Source organism: Pogona vitticeps, chromosome 1 (assembly GCF_051106095.1).
Source record: "Pogona vitticeps strain Pit_001003342236 chromosome 1, PviZW2.1, whole genome shotgun sequence".
Lineage (NCBI taxonomy): Eukaryota > Metazoa > Chordata > Lepidosauria > Squamata > Agamidae > Pogona > Pogona vitticeps.
The window spans coordinates 85,255,510-85,272,769 of record NC_135783.1 but is presented as its reverse complement, the minus strand read 5'-3'; the positions used below and the strand labels follow the sequence as shown (position 1 = coordinate 85,272,769).

The 17,260-nt window shown below is 38.4% G+C and overlaps 1 protein-coding gene across 1 annotated transcript in view; it reads left to right on the top strand.

Annotated features, from left to right (window-relative positions):
- The window catches only part of LAMA2 (laminin subunit alpha 2), a 535,204-nt gene that overhangs the window by 260,464 nt on the left and 257,480 nt on the right, over positions 1 to 17,260 (top strand). The window lies entirely within an intron of this gene.

The window sequence follows — 17,260 nt, the reverse complement described above, 5'->3', positions numbered from 1 at the left end:
TAATGTGCTGGTTTTAACCTTTGAAACCTCAAATGGCCTGGATCCAAGCTATCTCAAAGACTATCTGTCCCATTATGAGCTGATTTGGATATTAAGATCATCAGCAGAGGCCTCACAGGTGCATCTGATGCGGATACACGAGCTAACTGCAGCTGGATATTTTCTGAAGCTAGTCGCAATATTTCCAAAGCAGTTAATTGTCCAGGGCAGCCATTCTCAAACTTTTTGGGGCTACAGCCATTTTAGGAGCTCTTTTCAGGTTCCAGGGCCCCCTGTTAAACAAAGATGCAACACAAATTGATGAATAGAAAAATATAATAAAACAGTTTTCAGTCTTCAAATATGCCCCCCCCAAGGAGGCTGTATGCTCCTTGTTCAGAATGGCTGACCTAGGGACCTGTACTTTCACTACTTGAAGATAGGAAAAAACCTAAAATATTTGAAACCAGGAAAATGAGATTGTACTTGCTTAATTTAACAGTTGCTCCTCTGATTTGAGACCTGTTGCTCCTCTGATTTGGCAAACTATTATATAAATTTCTGAAGGATGGCTAATGAAGGTGGAGCAGAAAACTATTTTGCCAGACTTTCCAAATTCTTACTGCATTCCTAAAAATATATATTGGTTATCAGTGGTATGGGAATAAATTTTATAGAGAGAAATAAAAGCCCTTCAATTTTTCCAAATCCTGCAATATTATTTCCCATGAGGGAGGTTGGAAGCCAGCAAGTATATGAAATATTTGTTTCATTGGGAATGCTACATAATAGACTTTAACATTTTGGGGCCCCAATCCTCTTTTTTATTATTATGGAAATTCACTGCATGATATACTTTTAATTTCTTGGAATTATGAATAAAATTCATACTTATAGTCTGCCAGTATTTAAAGGCCACATTTGATATCTCTGCAGGCAGAACATGAAAGAGATAACTTAACCTGACATTTTAACTGCTGCTTTGCAACCCAGGAATGACAGATTCAATTTTTGCCATTGTATGGGTTTTTGTTTATCTAGATTTAACAGTGGGTTATAGTTTAAGGTAATAACTTTTGTCAAATGAGAGGGAACTGTGACTCCTAAGCCTCTTATTGTGGAGCTGGTTGTGGGAATACCAGTTAATGTTGACTATCAGGGAAAGATATGTTAAGTATCAGAATCTTCAAACTTGACTCTTCAAGAATTTTTAAAACGTAGGAGAGAACTGCCTGGTTTAGATGCTGAAATGGCACTGTCATCTGCAAATTGGTTTATCACACTTTTTTGTCCTTCAGTAAAAACTTCCTGAATATTTGATCTGTCATGTGATAATGGCTAATGGTTTGATTGTAAATGCAAAAAGTATGGCAGAAAGTGGGCAACCTCATTTAGTCCTTCTAGTGATATTTATAATCCATATTGTTGCTTCTCACCATGCCTTCGTTGTATGCAATATTCTTAAAAAAGGACTCCCCACCCATTTCTCTAGCTTCACATACTTTCCAAAGGAAACACCAGTCCAAGTTTTCAAAGGTTTTAGTGGCATCAAACAATGTAAATGTATAGTTTTGATTTTTTGATTTTCTGAACTATGATATACCATGTTGAACAGTCTTCTGATAGGATCAGAGATTTGTTTCTAATTTTATGAATTTGGTATCATCCAAATCAGTTCCATCATTCAGTGGAGTGAAACAGGGCAGTTTTAGCTCCTACGTTCTTCAATTTTTACGTCAATAGTATAGTCAAAAAACTAATAAATCTTCATTTTCACCTCCTAAATTGTCTACCTGCCCTCCCTCAATTCTTCTATATGCCAATGATGTAGCATTGTTGTCTCTAACTTGTGTTGACTTAAGAAGACATTTAAGAACCCTCTTATTATAGCAAAGAACAGCAAACAATTAACAACTCAAAAACAAAGGTGTTGGTTATTAACAGAAGGAGAATCAGGCATGAATGGACCATCAGCAGGAATTCCATTGAACAGGTGTTGAGTTCTAAATATTTAGGTACTGTCTTTTATTCCTCTGAATCCTGGCTCTTCCATTTAATGTATGCAGCAATTAATGTGCAGAAAAATGTTATTGCACTAATTAGATTTTCTTATACTAAAGGGGGGGGGACAACATTTTCTATCAGTGATCCAAGTATTTAAGACTAAAGTAATCACACAAATTCTCTATGGTTCCCAATTTTTTGCATATTCCAATTTGCGCCCCCTTGCGTTAGTCCAATCTAAATTTCAGAGAGCTATACTTGCAGTGCCTCCTTGTGTCCCTAACGCAGCCCTACGCCTAGAGGCGGGTTTAGTCTGTATTACAGCGCATGCCAAGGATTACATGTTTTCACTGGCTAAAGCTTTTTTTCCCTACAAGGTTGTAGCACCATTGACTCTTTCCGACACCTTCCAATCAGAATGGAAGCATCACCTGACAAATGAAGCTCTGTAAATTGGTCTTTCCCCAAATGCACTTAGAGCAATGGTTTATGACAATGCCAAATCAGCCATCAAGCAAAGAATTTGGGACATAAAACTTCAAGAACATTTAGGTCTACTAGATAAATCTGGTGTTGTAAAAAACAGTACCTTTATACTTTCCACCTGTTTGACCAGTATAACACCACCCAACTCTAAAAGACCTTTTACCTTAGCCAGACTTAATGTTTTGACTTCTAATCTCTTGCAAGGGAGATTTTAGGGCATATCCTATTCTGATCATTTTTGTCCTTGCAATGGTGGTGAAGTAGAAACAGTGGGGCATGTTCTCTTACACTGTCCTTTTTATTGAGATCTCTGCTTGCCACAGTTTCCTGATCACATAAGGTCTTCAATTTCCCCCACCCTTGTTAGAGATTTCTTGTTTAATTTTACTTTCTAGGAGACTTGGGGTGCATACTGAAGGATGGATGTCTCTCTTAATTTCATTTTATATTATGTGATTGGTGTGATGTTTTAAAAGCTTTTATATGCTTCAATGCCGCTGGCTAACTTAGAACTTCTTTCTTAACTTCAATGTCTTAGAAAAGCCAGACAGTGCATTGATGACACATCTTCTCCAATGTCTTTTGGTATTATCTGATGCTATGTGATTGTATCTAAATAATGTATTTTTATCTTCCTGGTCATTTCGTGTAATAAATATTAATAATAATGATCTTTTCCAATAAATGTTGCGAGATGATTCCCCAGTCTGTTGGCCAATATACCTGTGAATAATTTGACATTTTAATTGAGTAGGGTGATATCAATTGACTTTTGTGGAATCTTTATTTTGTTTGTTGATTAGTATTAAACTAAATTCTGAGATGGGAGAATTTGATAACATTTCATAATTGAGTTATACAAAGTAAGGAGCGAGGTGACAACCGATCTTCAAACATTATATAGAAAACATCCACCAAAGCCATCCAAACCAGGTGCCTCGTGTGATTTTAAAACATTGAATCAATATATGTAATCCTCAGATGTAATTGGTTTACCCAAAAAGAGTATATGATATTCAGTGAACTTTTTTAAAAAATGCTATGGCCATCAAATGGTTAATTTTAGTTTCATTAGAGTTTTATGTAGTATACAAGAATTAAAACATCCTTTTAAAAGATTATAAGCATTAGCAGTCTCACAAATGTTCTTCCCTTTGTTGTTTTTGATAACAGCTATTTGACATTTAACTTGTTTTTTCTGAAATATAATTACCAAGTAATTTGGGTTTTTTGTTGCCAAATTAATATTTTGGTTGATATACTGGAATTGTTTTGATATTCTATTTATCTTTAATTTTTGAAACTCAGACCTTTTGTGAACTTATTCTTGCAACTATTCAGATTTTCTCTCCCTCTTATGTATAGTTTCCAAAGATTTTACCTCAAAAAGAAAGCAGTTTCTAGTAGCTTGTGATATTATATTTAAGGGGCAATATTCAGCAATACACATGCCCTGTGCATCTCATAATATAGCATATCATTCACACTTGTCAAAGAACATCCCTGACAATTGGTTTGTGTTTGGGTGAAAAATGGTTAACTGATGAAAATAGAATTCTGCTTCTGAGGTTTTCCCTTGCTTGGTGTTACTTTGTGACTGGTAATGAGCACAATAGACATCCTGTAGAGTGTAGACCATCTTGACTGCTGCCATTGATGTTGTCAACATTCAGATTGTCTGTGTAAAACTTGGCATTCTTTTTTCTGCTGGCAATGTGGGGATGATATTGTGCAGCACTATTGGGCCATTTTCTGGTGTTTTGAATCATGGATAAAGAAACAAATTGCAAATTCTTAAACCAGAGGTTTTTTGTATCTGAAAAATTGAATATCTTTCCTTGAGTAAAATTTATGATGTTTGGAAAAATAAACCTCACCTTGATGTAATTCTCTTCAGGTATCTAAACCTCTCCTTTTTGGTTAGCCTATTTAAAGTATGTTAAGGATTGTAGGCAGCATTAATCTCTTTGTGGCCTGTATTCAACGTTGTTAAGTATTTAATCTTCAGTATTAAGATAAACTTATCCTTCCCACAAAAAAGGGCAGGTCATATCCATTCAGTCTCGAAAGACTATGGTAACATGCTCTGTATGGAGGACATGGAACAGCGTCTAGTGTGGCTGAGAAGGCCGATTGCTAGAGTGACAATTCCTTCCACACTGAAGATTATCCATATACATTATCCATTATCATATCCATTAGCTTGAATATGATCAATGTATATGCAGATATGTGACATGCATATATGTGTAGTGTAAGGTAGCTTGAAATAATGGCTCTTATTCTTTTGAGTAGAACACTGGTATGTCTATTTCATATCATTACTAGGATGTGTCTGAAAATATTATATGTTATGTGTCAGCCGGTCGCATCTGACTTACAACAACTTTAATAGGGTTTTAAATGTAAATGAGGTATTTAAGAAGTAGTTTTATCGGTGAGTTTCCATGGATGAACATGGATTCAGACCTGAGTCTCTCGAGTCTTCACACATAACTCTGTCCACTACACCACACTGGGTACCATCTGAAGATATTAGGCTACTCCAAAAGTTCAGCCTGTTCTTTCAGGTTCTGTTGATGACTTTATTTATTTATTTACTATCTATTTATTTAAAATATTTTCTCCTTAAAAGGACCCAAGTCAGCTTATGTCATTAAAAGACAACATTAAATCTAACAACAGTGAATATACAAATACTAAAAAGCATCAAACATATACCATACAGAAAGCATAAGCAACACCAAAATGCATCCAAAGCAGTAAGGAACAACAGTCCATTAAAAAATCACCACTCAGGCAGCCAGTCACTCAGAAAAAGCCTGCCTAAAGAGAAAGGTCTTCACCTGCTTGTGGAAGGACAGCAAACAATGGATGCAGCTGTGCACTAGTTTTAATTGTGCAAAAGCACCCCTGGCCACCACTGAAACCTGGACATCCAGGTTCAGAGACGAAACCAGGAGTAAGCCCAAGTTGTATTCCTTTATGTTTCTTCTATATTCTTCATTCCTCATACTTTTGTTAAAGTACATATAGAGCATCTGCCAGCAAATAAACCCAAAGATAAACCCAAGGACAATTATCTTTGCATCTTGCTAAATGTCAGGCATAGTACAGGGGTCAGTCCCAGGTGCTGACTGTCATTTAATAAACTGTGCAACCAGTTCTAGATGCCCAGTGGAGGTTTGGACTTCTCCAGTAGATACCCATGCTATATGACAAAGATGCAAAACAGGTTGAAACGTTACTATATACTAATGCTTGGGGTGAGATGGAGAGCAAAAAAGCCCCCACTCATCTCTTCAGCAAGTCGTTCTGACATTATTTCATTCTTTAGAAAATTGTCATAAATTGTCATAAAATGATTTGCTGTTGAGCTATTTAAAATAGTCATTTTGTTTGCAGATTTTTTTATCTTTACCCGTTTTTTTTTGCCAGCTGACCTAGTAGTAATTGCATTTCCAATTAAAAAATTATTTTCTAGCTAACATTCTTAACTTCCCTACTGTAAGCAAGATTGTACATAACCAAGCTTTGAGCATTGCCAAATTCTGTAAATCATTTCAGAAAATAAATTTTACCAGTCCCCTGAAAAACTAATGTGCACAACTTCAGCATTGCCTGCTAACCATACAATTAATAGATGTTTCGGAATCTCATAAATTAGAAATGAAAAGGGGCTGCTAAGATTTCTAGTCCATATAGAAAACATTATATGATTGTGGACTCTAATAGCGTTAAGCATCGCTAGCAGCACACACACTATTTACAGTGAAGTAGCTTCATTAACTTGTGGCATTGTGGTGACGTAAGTATTGTCGCTTCTGGCAATGTATGTGCTATTTTTAAAGTACTCTTTCAAACTGCTGATACCCATGATTTAAAAGTTGGCCCCCAAAAGACCTCCACCGTTCTGCTTATAAAGTAAATGACAAGTTTGTAGATAATCATTCAGGAATGAAGCTCATTCAGCTATGTCAAATACTGCCTGACAATGTGTATTCTGATAATTCCCCATTTAAAAAGAGCCTCCTGTTCTTATTTAGTATCCCTGAACCTATGCAGAATGTGGTATTTCTGAGCACAACTCATTAAACATCTCACATACCTCAAAAACCCTCTGGGGATCACATAAATCTGAAGTGACTTGAAGGAACAAGCAATTGACAGGTGCATTTGATTTGTCATAAGATCAGGGTGAGCCTGTAAACCTTATCAGTAAGTGGTTAAATCATTGTTAGGGCAGATCTATGCTTTAGTTCTGTGTGGTTTACAATGGATTACTCTGTGCAAGCACTGAATGGCTCCAGTATGTAAAGTTCTTAGTGACAGACAGACAAACAGACAGACAGACAATACGATGGCTGAAGTCTGCAATGGCTGATGGTATAAGTGACATCTTCAGCCACAGCAATTTTTTGGAAGTAAAGACAATCAGATCCCCAGCCTGAAGTTCCTGGGGCTCCTTTGGAGTCCCTTTCATTGTGGTGAAGCTGTTGGGAGCTGTGGAATGGAGGCAAGATTTTAAATACCAAAAATCTTTCAGTGGCAATTTTTTGGGAAATTAAAAACTCATTCATTCCTCCCATCACCCACACCAAGGGAGCCCCAAAACTTTTGGGAAGGACTTGGAAATGTTTAACTTCCCCAAAATCACTGTGGTGTAACTTGTGCTACTAGATTTCAGTCATTTTGCAAAGTTGTTCTGAAAAGCAATAAATTTGCTAGCAGGCTCTCTCCTTCCATTAAATTTATCTTTCTGTATTCTCTTAAATCAAACTACTAATGGCTTCGATCAAAAGCCTTTAAAATTTCTTCCTTACTGAAAGCTTGGCAGAGTAAAAACAAAGCAACAGCAATAACAGTTCATCAAGCACTCAGCTGGCTGTAGAACATGAGTGATATTTAACACAGGTCAGCATAGTAGTAGGCATCCTTCAGTCTCGAAAGACTATGGTAGCGTGCTCTGTATGGAGGACTTGGAACAGCGTCTAGTGTGGCTAAGGAGGCCAATTCGAGAGTTACAATCTCTTCCACACTGAAGACAAATCCAATCTGTCCCCTGTCCAGCTCCCTGGTTTTGCTTCCTTTGTGACTTCCTCTTTGCCTCGGCCTGCTGGACAAGGGTCTCTTCAAATTGGGAGAGGCCGTGATGTACCGCCTGCCTCCAGGCTGAACGATCAGATGTCAGAGTTTCCCTTCTGTTGAGGTCTATTCCTAAGGCCTTCAGATCCCGCTTGCAGATATCCTTGTATCGCAGCTGTGGTCTTCCTCTGGGGCGATTTCCCTGCACTAATTCTCCATACAGGAGATCCTTTGGAATCCGACCATCAGTCATTCTCACAACGTGCCCAAGCCAGCATAGACGTCGCTGTTTCAGTAATGTATGCATGCTGAAAATTCCAGCTCGTTCTAGGACTCTATTTGGAACTCTGTCCTGCCAGGTGATACCAAAAATCCGTCGGAGGCAACGCATATGGAAGGTGTTCAGCTTCCTCTCCTGCCGGGCACAAAGTGTCCAGGACTCACTGCAGTACAGGAGTATGCTCAGGACACAGGCTCTATAGACCTGGATCTTGGTATGTGTTGTCAGTTTCTTATTGAGCCATACTCTCTTTGTGAGTCTAGAGAACATGGTAGCTGCTTTCCCAATGCGTTTATCCAGCTCGACATCTAGAGAGAGGGTGTCAGAGATGGTTGAGCCAAGGTACACAAAGTCAGGTCAGCATATGATGTGCAGAATTCATGTACACAATACAGAAAATACACAAGGATCATCCATAGACAGTAGTTCTAATTTGAAAACATGTGCCATGTTTGTTCAGCTTTGCAACCAGGAAATGCACGGGTCTTGTGTCATTGTATGCCATCAAGTTCCTTCTGACCTATGGTGATCCTTTGAATTAGTGATCTCTAAAATGGTGTGGATTATCTTGGATGCTTGTGTTTATTTTCTAGTAGCCAGTCACAAAGCAAAGGAAGTTAATTATAAAAACATGTGTTATGGGAGACATCTTCCCCACGTTATGGAACACTGCTTCTTGCTCCATACTAAGAGTATCATCCAATTGGGCCCATGTTTCTGCAAGACTTCTTGTTGTGGCTGACCAGTCATAGTCACAATATTTAAAGAACTGACATGTTACCGTATCGTGTAAATCTGGATATTTTTGCTGATGTTTATAATATTTTAAAATTTGGTTGTGCAGCTCTCTCCTTGCTTCTTCAGTCCAGTTCTTTTCTTATTCTGTATCCTTGTACGTATATTTTTTAAAAAATTATCTGAGAAATAAGAATTGCTATCTTAATTCTACCAACATTTGCCTCATTTAATGCCATTTACTTTAGATCAGCCATTCACCGCCTTTTTTTGGCCCACAGCACTTTTAGGAGTTCTTCTCAGGTTCCAAGGCCTCCTTTCAAACAGGGATGCAATACAAACAGATGAATAGAAAAACAGTACTGAAATTTTTTTCAGCATGTGGTCCCCTTCAAATGTATCAGCCCCCCCCATAAAGAATGACTGTTAGAAGGCATCTAAGATCTTCTGATAGAAAACATAGACTTAAGGTTCCTATTTGTGCTCAGATGTTGCAGTTATTCTGTCACTAATAATAGTATTTGATGACAAACCTCTTTTAGGCTCCGTGTTCCTTTTTGCTGCTAGACATGTTCAGATTAAAAAAAAACTCATGAATTCAGCACAGAGATTATGATTCATAGTAAAATATATTAACATTTTTATTTCCTTACTAAGTCGAACAGATCACAAATGTAGTGTTATTGAAAAAAATGTATTTATTCTAATTATCCATCCAGTGTATGCTTTTGAACTTTTAAGAAATGTTACTATTGTTCCAAGATAGTACAATCAGGAAACTCACACCAGTCTAGCTATTACGAGCATCTGAAGGGTTTGCATTAACACAAAGCTTTTTTTGCTTGGAAAAGTTACTTTTTTCTACTACAGTTATAGTGGCCATGTTGGCTGTTCTGGAAGTTTTATCCAAAAAGTAATTTTTCTTCCCCACAAGAGCTTTCTTATCTCAGTTCTGGGCACTGCAGAATTGAAGTAAATACTGAAAATCCTTCTGTGAAGGTTGAAGATTTAGATGTTGCTTGTAATTTAGTGCTATATTTTTGCAAAGAAAAGTTTCCTTATCTATCTTGCTTTCAGCTACAGTATATTCAGGAATTTTTCCCTAAACTGCTTTCTCAGTGCAAAAAGGTTATGAAATCCTTTTTAGATTCTGCTAAAATGTTCAAACAATTAAAAAGGGAAACAGCATGCATGCTCTTCTAGATCTATTATGTTTATTAATTTATTTTAATTTTGTGTTAATTCTATTATAATGAGCCTGATCATAAAAGTTTGGTGGTGAAGCACATGGTAGGTGCATGATCTCATAATGACATCCTGTCAGCTTTGTCAGCACTTTATGTCATAAAAGTAGCATCAGATTTAGTTATATTGTATCACAAGGAGTTAAACATTTAAGATTGAAACCCAAAATTAGAATAATATAGGGGATGCCCTATAACTTGGCAATGTTGGCAAGATGATCTTAATGATTTCAGAAATTTAAAAATGCCCCAGTGCCCAGTATTTGGTTGTCAGAAGCTTTTCAGGGTTAAAAGTCATTGATGATTCAGCTTCCAAACAGTGTATATGGTGTATTGTTGTTTTTAACAAAGCCAGCTTTCAGGAATAAAGGCACTTTTGCCCAGCAGTATGTTGTAACCCTAGAGGTTAAGTGCCACCTACTATGTTACCTACATTCTATTAAAAGAGAAAGCCATCCCAAATTAATGAAGTGAAGAGTTCCTAATCCAGGCAGACACATAAAATAATATTTTTAAAAACTACACAGTACCGTGATGGTTTTCAAAGAAAACAAAGTGACGCAAATTAAAATTGACTAAAGCTGCATAAATATATGCGCCACCCACAAGAGCATGAGAACAGCATGGGCCCATGCACCACTGATAGACAGTCTCTGCCCTGCTTTGAACTTTGAACATATTTCTGTAAAGTCCTGGAAGCCTGCCTTGAAAGATCAAGAAGTCAATTTTCTTAGGCATGGCAAACTGTCCTGCATTTCTTAAATGGCTTTTGCACTTTACAACAAATTTATTTTAAAAGAGAGAAGAAGAAGAAGAAGAAGAAGAAGAAGAAGAAGAAGAAGAAGAAGAAAGTTATGGAAAGTTATAGAAAGCTTTATAATAAATGTCTGAAGAGTAACCTTGTTAATTTCTGGCAGTGAAAACAACAGACCTGTGACATCTTAAAGATTAACAAGTTTTATTTATTATTTGTTTTTCTGAACTTTAGGAGACTCCACATGTGAAAAAGGTCCGCAATCGTTTATGCCAAACAAAACTTTTTTGGTCATTAATTTGGCATGAGACTGTTTAGTCTTTATGATAAAATGGTTTATTTGAGGCTGATGCTTCCAAAAGTGTAGAAGTTTTCAATTAAATAAACCGATTACATTATGAATAATGTATAGCCTGAATCCAATTGGTAGTCCCAACTAGAGTAGGCCTGTTGAGTTCATGGGATTTACATGAGTGTCATAATTCAGCAGTTGACTGAATAAGCCTTTTCTCATTGGGACTACCAGTTGGATTAAGGCCTGTAAATTCTGGAACCTGGTAGCAAGTATTAAATTGTGATTTATGGATCCTAAGGTTTGCAGAAGTAGTAAATCTATGCTTAGGAAAAGGGTGAACCTAATATTTTGAAATTCCCTTGCTTATCAAAAGGAGACCTGTTAAAATAATTACATAAAACCTGGAATCCATGATTTATTTGATGAGGACCACTAATTTATTTATTTATTTATTATTTATTGGACTTATATACCGCCCCATAGTGCTACAAGCACTCTCCGGGCGGTTTACAATTTTTTAAATTATACAGGCTACACATTTCCCCCCCAGCAAGCTGGGTACTCATTTTACCGACCTCGGAAGGATGGAAGGCTGAGTCAACCTTGAGCCGGCTACCTGGGATTTGAACCCCAGGTCGTGAGCACAGTTTTAGCTGCAGTACAGCGTTTTAACCACTGCGCCATGAGGCTCTAATGTGCCAAATATGTCAGATTTCAGACTTAATTGTTGATACTAACAATGCATAGACTGTACCATAATCTGCTTCTGGTCTTCATTTGGCAGACAAATTTTAGTTTCCTCTTCTATTACTTCCAATTATTTAGCATATTTGATTTCTCTATGGACCATCTGGTGGTATCCATGTGGACAGTCATCTCCTTGGCTGACTGCAGGTTGTAGGCTTCACAGAAATTTATGAATTCCTTCCCCTTATATCAGATTCTTAGGCCAAAGTCTATAACAAAATTTGCTTTTGCTTTATTTCTTACTTCTGCATTCCAGTCACCTATGATTATCAGCATATCCTGTTTTGATGGGTGATCAATTTCCTCTTGGACATATGCATAAAAGTTTTGTTTTCTTCTTAAGTAGGAGCATTTATTTATTTATTTATTTATTTGTTTGTTTGTTTGTTTATTCCATTTATACCCCGCCTATCTGGTCATTGCATAGATTTGAATGGTGATTATGTTGATAGCTTTTCATTAGAAAGGGGAATTCTTGAAGTAGTGAGAACATGTGACCGTCACAGAATGTTTTCCACACTTGTAGTTTACAAAGTAGCTTGTTTTGTTTTGTGATTGGTCATTGGAAGGTGAACACTTAATTTGCAAGTATGATGGCTCAGACACAAAGGTCTTCCTGAATCGTGCATTTGGAATGACAGAAGGATTTAATCTTCTGATGATGTGCTATATTTTGAGCCTGCATTCCTCAAGGAAGCACACCAGGACTTGTCAGAATGGCTACCCAACACTTGTATGGAAGCAAGCATAATATTATAAACAAGAGAACATTTTCATTCTACTTTTGCAGCCCAGTTCTGTCCTAGTTCCCAAAAATGTTTGGCTGAAAACACAGCACTTCCTTGATCATAAGCCTTCTCTTACCAAGAATCCCTGTCACAGAAGCTCTGTAAACACATTCAATCAGTTGTGCTTACAGATGCCTTTTCACTCTTCAGACCATTACGCTGAACGCATTAAAGGCCTGGTTAACACTCAAGTGGCAGAAACAGAGATTGTGCATCCCTGCATCTCCACCATTCTTGCAGCATAAGGTGCGGTCAGGACTATAGGAGCCCTCGTAATATATGCCTGGGCTGTACAATAACTGGATAGGGAAAGGGAGCTGCTAGTTAGTGACCAGACAAGGGAAAAAATGTGCCTTCATGCCAGTGTTGTGGAACCACTGCCTCGCCACATCTGTCTATGCTTATATGTTCTATTTTAATGTTAAGTTAGTAACTTGTATTCATTTTTCTCTTTATTCTATTCTAATATAATAGCTCTTCTAACCATATTTCATCTTTCAGCTATAAAGTTAATCATTGCTTCAGGCTATATTATTTGCATTAAATCTGAGGTACCATGGGATGCTGTTAAATATTTAAAAACTCAGGAACTAACACAAAACACTTAAATTTATAGTAAAGAGGATTTTGTTTGTTTTTTAAGATATGTCAGGGCTGCCAAATATATGTTTGTGCAAAAAGTATACTTTCAGAGGAGGCCATCAGAATTTTATAAGAGCAAATTAAATTAAAACCACACTAACCATATCCTCTGGAGGGTGTTTTATTATTATTATTTCCTCTTTGTGGTCTCTGCGAAGAACCAATGGATTGTTCTGCACATGCCCCAAACATCTCAGAACTTTCTAGAGCAGAGCTGAAGCATTTTGGCAAGGGGCTCCACCCCTTTCTTGGAGTTTGATTGGGCCTTTTCACTTTGTTGAGCTCCGTTTCTTCTCTTCTGCCATTCAATACAAACATCTTTGAACTCCTCTCTCTCTCCCCCCCCCCTCCCTCCCTCCATCTCTGCTGGGCAATCTTGGAAGACAACCTTTGTCTGTAAATATTAGTAAATAGTCCTTAGTTCTTCTCCTTGTTTATTTTTTTTCAAACTGATTATCGGCTCCCTACTTTTTGGGACGTGGTGGCGCTGCGGGTTAAACCGCAGAAGCCTGTGCTGCAGGGTCAGACGACCAAGCAGTCGTAAGATCGAATCCATGCGACGGAGTGAGCTCCCGTCGCTTGTCCCAGCTCCTGCCAACCTAGCGGTTCGAAAGCATGCAAATGCAAGTAGATAAATAGGGACCACCTCTGTGGGAAGGTAACAGTGTTCCGTGTCTAAGTCGCACTGGCCATGTGACCACGGAAGATTGTCTTCGGACAAACGCAGGCTCTATGGCTTGGAAACGGGGATGAGCACCGCCCCCTAGAGTCGAACACGACTGGACAAAAATTGTCAAGGGGAACCTTTACCTTTACCTTTACTTTTTTATTGGGACCTGCCTCACAGTCCTGTGCCACCACTTCCATAATAGTGCATGACATTACAGCTTTTCAAAAAGTTTACCTCCTGTTCTGCTAAAATCCTTCTAGCCGATGGACATTCTCCCTAATTTGTCAAGCACTTGCAGAGCTTTACTGCCCAAGGAAGAAAAGAAAAGAAAAGAAAAGAAAAGAAAAAAGAAGCCAGACAAAGAGAAAACAACTGCTTCCAACCTAGACATGGAACATAAAAAGAATAGGCATAAGGAGAAAACCAAGGACATGCTGTTAGTGCCAGAGGAATCCCCATCAGATGTGTCCCCAGCATAGAGGCCACCTCTGTCTGGGGACCTGGTGATCAATCCATCTCCATCCCCATTGTCAGTCCCCCTCCCAGAGCTCTTTCTTGACCCATCTCCTGAGCAGCACAACAAGAGGAACCACTGTCTATTGGCATGGAAAGCTTACCAGTTCCATCTCCTCCCATTCGGAAGGGAAGATATTGGACTCCACACCACCAACTCAGCCTATCATCTCTCTTGCTCAGGCAATCGTCAACCCTCCAGACCACTCTACTCCAATGAGCCATACTGAATGTTCCCTCTTTCCACATCACACCATTTGGTCGCATTCAAGTTTGAGGTCTCTGTCAAGAGCATATTCACTGGAGTCCATCTATTCGCAATGTAATACTGGTGAGATAGAAGTGTTGCTGACCAAGAAAATAATGACGTTGTCTTTTCCTATTGATACTATCAAGTGTATTTCATTTAACAGATCTTTCCTCTGTGCACTATCCCATAAGCAAGCATCCTTATTCCACTTGGTCAACCATCCAACCTTATGCAACTGTAGTACCAAGTTATATTTGATGTTAGATTAGTGGGGAGACGTTGGGGCTTGTTGTTATGCTGACCCCAGTAGAACTAGAACAAGTGATGCCTGGCCACAATAATAATGGCTTGTACACTATCCTGTGGGATAGTTTGCAGGACCATGCATGCTACACCTTATGCAATAACCTGTGCAGCACCATGTGGAACCCCTTCTGCAATATCTTGTGGAACCATTTCACAAAACAGCTTGTCCAATGACTCTTAGATCTACTTCTGGAACAGCAGGTGTGGAACTGACAGTGGGTAGTACAACAGCTTCCAATATCGAAGTATTGGATATGATACACGTTTTCATGTAGTAGAAGCGCTGAGCTAATTGAATGATACATCTCACTGTATATAACCCATTGTAGATAAATTGGCCAGTACTTCTGTTATTAAGCAATCTTCTGTTAACTGCTTGTAAGTATTCCATAAATATAACACAACTTGTATAAAGTCCACCCATGTTTGAAAACCTTTTCAAAGTTAATATAGAAACATTATGGCTGCTTTCTGAGTGCACTGAAGCTGGTTTCATATCCTTATTTTATTGCATCTGTGAGTTGTAAAAAGGGTAATATTCATCTGCAAATTAGTTTGAATTGCCCGAGGCTAAATGAAAGAACAAGAATGCAAAGAAACATAGTGCCAAACTTTCACTGAGGTCTTTAATATTGCAGTCTTACCCCTTCCAGCTCAGAAGGCTCACCGAGTTCAATGAGATTACCTCCTGGTAAATGGGTATAAAACTGTCACTTCAGGTTTATGTTTACTAGCAGAAATATACTTTTGAAAATAGGCACAGCTCAAATATTAGTTTATTTTCTGAAACACGAGTGAAACTGGTAGAAATCTTTAATGGCAAAATTCGTGGTGAGGAAGAAAGTGTTAATTAGCACATCAACATGAAATTATTGCAGGACCAAGGTGACTTATTTGTAAGAGAAGATGATGATGTGTTTCTGCTTTTGGCTTTGTGCTATTTGCTTCTTTCCCTCCACCTTCTTTTTCTTTTCACATGCATTTAACCTCAAAATAGGTAACTTTGACAGAGAGTAATGGATATGTTACGTCAGGTCAATTTGCTAAATGGATGCCATGCTTCTCTTGCTGCTCCTACCCACAAAAATAATGACTGTTATTACTTTTGCATTCATGGATTCTTTTTCATTCCAGATAATTCAGACTACTTGCAAATGGTGGTCTATGCAGCAAGAAACTGCTTTGCTCACTATTAACATACTGGGCGAAACCCAACAGTGTTACATCTTCTAGAGCTAGGAGAAAGAAAAGGGGGATAATAGTTCCCAAGTGGCACTGTATACTAGGATTTCATGCAGGGACAGTCTGGCTGCTGAATAGCAATTCAGCATGCTCCTTGGAAACAGCTACCAACGTTGCTCTCTCATCTTAGGAATTAAGTCTAAAGTCAATAATCACCAAATAATTTCCAGGTCACTTGGAGAAAAAAAGAGAGCATTAAATGTATCCTGGATGCATTTTGCAGGTTATGAAGCAATCTTCTACTGAGTCAGACTGTTGGTTTGTCCGCCACTTCATTTTCTACTCTGAGCAACAGCAGCTCTCCCATGATCTTTTCCAAGCATTTAGCTGATAGTACTGAGACATCTGAATACAAACCATGTATTCTACTATTGTTCCTTGTGCATTTTTATTCCTACATGTGTGAGTGACAGCAAATGCCTGCACCAGCCATGTCAATCAGGACAGGGTAGGGAGGCAAGCAAACAATTCACACTGAGACAAGGAATGGGTTTAAATAAGGGCACAACATCTTGCCATGTTTGGTATGGCACTGGGCCAGAGAGCCATCATTAGGCAGTGAGAGCGCTAGTGAAAAATGGCCTTTCAGCCTGCCATTCTTTGAGGGGAATGAGGAAAGTTGAAATGGAGTCTCTGTTTATATGTCTGCCCATGAGCCATTGTGGTGAGTCTTTGTCTGTCATCTAAGAATGCAGAAGACATTTTGGCGCCATTTTGGGGAAAGGATTCACCAATCCCCTGTACACGCATGAAAATGATCTTATCTCATGCCTCTTCCACCTGCAAGACAAATTTTTGCATGAAAGTGAGAACAGTGATAGCCTTTCAGCACTTTTAGCTACAACGAGGGAGGCAAAATCCACAGTGTGGTAATTGTGGCTTCACAACCACATAGTAAATAAAGTTCCATACTCTCAACAGCTGGCAGCTAACTCTGTTCACAGCAGTAGTGATATGAGAACATACAAATGTGAGCAGATAAGAGAGGGTCACACAATGGATGAGACACTGCATGTCACTCAGATTATATCTATATCTATACCTCCATGAGGTGGACTAGAGAGAATATTTCTACCAGTCTGAGACCCTGCCCCACTATTCAAGCAATATTGCTGATAGGTCTGTGGGACTATTCAGTATGGCCACATGGGACCACAGAGATGAACAGATAGACACAAGGACAGCTCATGCCCCAACACACCAACACTAATGTGGTATGTATAGATACTGTGGTTGGTAG